This window comes from Schistocerca cancellata, unplaced genomic scaffold (assembly GCF_023864275.1).
Source record: "Schistocerca cancellata isolate TAMUIC-IGC-003103 unplaced genomic scaffold, iqSchCanc2.1 HiC_scaffold_877, whole genome shotgun sequence".
NCBI classification, from domain to species: Eukaryota; Metazoa; Arthropoda; class Insecta; order Orthoptera; family Acrididae; genus Schistocerca; species Schistocerca cancellata.
The window spans coordinates 7501-12500 of NW_026046887.1; the positions used below are offsets into that span (position 1 = coordinate 7501).

Here is a 5000-nt window from a genome sequence, read left to right on the forward strand (position 1 = left end):
CGATCCAAGAATTTCACCTCTAACGTCGCAATACGAATGCCCCCGCCTGTCCCTATTAATCATTACCTCGGGTTCCGAAAACCAACAAAATAGAACCGAGGTCCTATTCCATTATTCCATGCACACAGTATTCAGGCGGGCTTGCCTGCTTTAAGCACTCTAATTTGTTCAAAGTAAACGTGCCGGCCCACCCAGACACTCAATAAAGAGCACCTTGGTAGGATTTCAACGGGGTCCGCCTCGGGACGCACGAACACGCACGAGGCGGTCGCACGCCTTCGGCTCGCCCCACCGGCAGGACGTCCCACGATACATGCCAGTTAAACACCGACGGGCGGTGAACCAACAGCGTGGGACACAAATCCAACTACGAGCTTTTTAACCGCAACAACTTTAATATACGCTATTGGAGCTGGAATTACCGCGGCTGCTGGCACCAGACTTGCCCTCCAATAGATACTCGTTAAAGGATTTAAAGTGTACTCATTCCGATTACGGGGCCTCGGATGAGTCCCGTATCGTTATTTTTCGTCACTACCTCCCCGTGCCGGGAGTGGGTAATTTGCGCGCCTGCTGCCTTCCTTGGATGTGGTAGCCGTTTCTCAGGCTCCCTCTCCGGAATCGAACCCTGATTCCCCGTTACCCGTTACAACCATGGTAGGCGCAGAACCTACCATCGACAGTTGATAAGGCAGACATTTGAAAGATGCGTCGCCGGTACGAGGACCGTGCGATCAGCCCAAAGTTATTCAGAGTCACCAAGGCAAACGGACCGGACGAGCCGACCGATTGGTTTTGATCTAATAAAAGCGTCCCTTCCATCTCTGGTCGGGACTCTGTTTGCATGTATTAGCTCTAGAATTACCACAGTTATCCAAGTAACGTGGGTACGATCTAAGGAACCATAACTGATTTAATGAGCCATTCGCGGTTTCACCTTAATGCGGCTTGTACTGAGACATGCATGGCTTAATCTTTGAGACAAGCATATGACTACTGGCAGGATCAACCAGGGAGCTGCGTCAACTAGAGCTGAGCAGCCGGCCGCCCGGGAGTGTGTCCCGGGGGCCCGCGCGAACACGCAAGCGTCCGCTCAATTATTCTGCAAACAGGAGGAGGCTGGGCTCCCCTGCACAATACACCTCGAAACCCTCTCAGGTCCCGGCGGCGCGCAGCGCCGTCCTAAGTACTTGGTCGGGTTCGAGAGAGGCGCAATCGCCCGGAGTTAGGCGAGTAGACGCTTTAGGTGCGACCACCCGTGCTCCCAACTGAGCTTGCCGCTGCCGACAGAGGCCCGGGAGCGTGCTGTCGTGGCATTGCCGGCGGGAGACAACACGCGCCACCTACGGTGACCGGCAGCTCCAACGCCAGCGCCACAGAAGGGCAAAGGCCCCACGTGGGTGCCGAAGCGAACTCTCCCAGCACAGCGCACGTGCCAACACGTCCGCACAACTGCGATACAAACCACCAGCGAGAACCGCTGGGGCGACCGAGCAGCAGACGGCGTCGCGGCGCCGAGTGCCGGGCGGCGGCGCATCCTCAACGCACACAGTCCTCAATCGGACCAGCACACTGCAGATGTCCACCGCGCTTCGCACCGGGTCCGCGAGGACCCACTTTGGCTGCACGGCGCCGCGCGCAGGGTGCCCCGGCGCGCAGCTGCGCCGCCTGCCGCGTCCGTCGGCCGGCGCGCCTGCCACTGGGCGCCCCCACCAGCCGGCTGTAGCGCGTGCGCCCACGCACCGCGCGGCCAGCACGCCGGGCGGCCCCCCCTCACCGGCCGGGGACAGTCCCACCCACCCACAGCCGCGTATCGCTTCACACCCAGATTCACATTCACGTTCGTTGGTATGGTGGGGACCGCTTCGTAGCTGTACCGATCGTTGCCCTCACAGATGTACCTCCAGCAAGATCAACCGCACCACAACGGGTTACCAGTTGTTCATTTGCGTAACGTCACCAGTAAACGTACACGTCCATCCCCGTTTGCAAAGTCAACTATTATTGCATGCCTGCCTGTCAGGTGTCAAGACACACTACATTCGCTCACATCCACGCAACAAAATGTGCCCGACTAGAGGGCACGTGGAAGGTGCCCCCGTACATATGCGATCTCCATTGCGCGACCAACTGTCAACCGGCCTCTGTAGCATGTCGCAGATGTGGAACGCGGGGCACCGTGCTATCACATTGTGTGAGAAGAGACTACTACGTCTGCATACACGCGCCACTACATGAACAGACGGCTCATGCTGATCGCCATCCACTGCGTCCATTACTCCCACACGTCTCTATGGCGTACCACACTGCAATGCAGCTGTTATGGGGAGATGACACATAGCTGTGTACACAACATTCTGAGCCGGTTGCGGTTGGACAACAATACATTAATGTAACGTGTCATATGCCAATTACAGAGCAGGGTAAGGCACAACGTGGGTTAGGTTAAGGCACAACGTGGGTTAGGTTAAGGCACAACGTGGGTTAGGTTAAGGCACAACGTGGGTTAGGTTAAGGCACAACGTGGGTTAGGTTAAGGCACAACGTGGGTTAGGTTAAGGCACAACGTGGGTTAGGTTAAGGCACAACGTGGGTTAGGTTAAGGCACAACGTGGGTTAGGTTAAGGCACAACGTGGGTTAGGTTAAGCCACAACGTGGGTTAGGTTAAGCCACAACGTGGGTTAGGTTAAGCCACAACGTGGGTTAGGTTAAGCCACAACGTGGGTTAGGTTAAGCCACAACGTGGGTTAGGTTAAGCCACAACGTGGGTTAGGTTAAGCCACAACGTGGGTTAGGTTAAGGCACAACGTGGGTTAGGTTAAGGCACAACGTGGGTTAGGTTAAGGCACAACGTGGGTTAGGTTAAGGCACAACGTGGGTTAGGTTAAGGCACAACGTGGGTTAGGTTAAGCCACAACGTGGGTTAGGTTAAGCCACAACGTGGGTTAGGTTAAGCCACAACGTGGGTTAGGTTAAGCCACAACGTGGGTTAGGTTAAGCCACAACGTGGGTTAGGTTAAGCCACAACGTGGGTTAGGTTAAGCCACAACGTGGGTTAGGTTAAGCCACAACGTGGGTTAGGTTAAGCCACAACGTGGGTTAGGTTAAGCCACAACGTGGGTTAGGTTAAGCCACAACGTGGGTTAGGTTAAGCCACAACGTGGGTTAGGTTAAGCCACAACGTGGGTTAGGTTAAGCCACAACGTGGGTTAGGTTAAGCCACAACGTGGGTTAGGTTAAGCCACAACGTGGGTTAGGTTAAGCCACAACGTGGGTTAGGTTAAGCCACAACGTGGGTTAGGTTAAGGCACAACGTGGGTTAGGTTAAGGCACAACGTGGGTTAGGTTAAGGCACAACATGGGGGTAGATTGCGGTACAAATTGCGTTACATTGCGGTGCAAATTGCGTTACATTGCGGTGCAAATTGCGTTACATTGCGGTGCAAATTGCGTTACATTGCGGTGCAAATTGCGTTACATTGCGGTGCAAATTGAGTTACATTGCGGTGCAAATTGAGTTACATTGCGGTGCAAATTGAGTTACATTGCGGTGCAAATTGAGTTACATTGCGGTGCAAATTGAGTTACATTGCGGTGCAAATTGAGTTACATTGCGGTGCAAATTGAGGTAGGTTAAGGTGCAACACAGGTTAGGTTAAGGTGACATAGGTTAGGTTAAGGTGACATAGGTTAGGTTAAGGTGACATAGGTTAGGTTAAGGTGACATAGGTTAGGTTAAGGTGACATAGGTTAGGTTAAGGTGACATAGGTTAGGTTAAGGTGACATAGGTTAGGTTAAGGTGACATAGGTTAGGTTAAGGTGACATAGGTTAGGTTAAGGTGACATAGGTTAGGTTAAGGTGACATAGGTTAGGTTAAGGTACAAACTGGGTTGTGTTATGGTACACATTGCGTTGTAGTACAGTACACGTTAGGTTTGGGTACGGTACACAATGTGGTATGGGATGGCGTGTTGTGGGGGGGGGGGGGGGGGGTGAGGTTCGTTGATATCGACCGTAGGACGTGGATGCCCGAGGCAGCGTCAGTGTGTCAAAGGAGTTATGTCACGTCGGGATGCGCTTTCCGCCAGTGAGAGGGGGGGGCGAGCCGTGTCTGTGGTTGCGGCAGACCTGTGTGTTTCATTCCTGCCAGTGTGTTTGTGCTGTAAGACGAGGCAGTGTGGTGATGTTGGGTGCACCCCTGTGTAGGACATGTGTGGGTGTTGGTGGCTTATCTGAGCAATTGTGGTTGTCGGACGAGTGGGATATTCTGTTTTATGATTGGACCTCCTGGCCTGGTTATCATAGTCTGGTTGGTGTACTGTGGCGGATAGGATGCACCGGACGTTGGTCCATGCCGGTGCTTAATTATTGTATCTGTGTTTGTTACAGGCAGAGAGTAGTGTGTGATAGAGTGTGTGGGTGATAGAGTGTGCGGGTGACGTGTGGTTCGTTTTGTTTGCACAGACGTTCAGCATGTATAGGGGCATTTGCGTATTTGATCTATCTATGTGGGCCTGCATAGTTTACTGAGCAGTGCTGCGAGGTGACTGAACTACGAGCGACGTACTCATTTACAGCGGAATGGTTGCCTTCTACCAAAGATGGAGTATCGACTCTACGACAGCGTTGGCACCGCAGGAAGCGGTGTCGTACAATGGCCCCCACACCGTCATCGTTGTGCGGGGTAGGGACCGTATATATTCTGCGAGGAGCCCTGTTTGCCACAGGGCGTGGGGTCTCGCGTCCTGCGGTTCAGTGCCCCCAGGGAAGCGCGCGGAGGTGGTGCTGCTGCTGCTGTAGCAAGCGAGCTACTTAGAGCATGTATAGGGACAGCGGGAATATGGCATATTGGATATAACTCTTCATGAAACGCAAGATATAGGGGTGGATTGCACGATAGGAGTGCGGGAAGAGTCCGCCATTCATCCGCTGGAGTTGCGATTTGGGCGGTTGGAGTGGGGCACGTGCGGGTGCGGGTGGAGCGATTGTCGGTCGAC

At 53.8% G+C, this 5000-nt stretch overlaps 1 non-coding gene across 1 annotated transcript in view; it reads right to left on the reverse strand.

The window, feature by feature from the left end:
- Positions 1-1016, reverse strand: part of LOC126148059 (small subunit ribosomal RNA) — a 1909-nt gene extending 893 nt beyond the window's left edge. The window contains exon 1 of the ribosomal RNA XR_007530377.1: positions 1-1016. This exon is cut by the window's left edge and continues 893 nt beyond it. This is a non-coding gene — a ribosomal RNA (small subunit ribosomal RNA).
- Positions 1017-5000: the final 3984 nt, after the last annotated feature.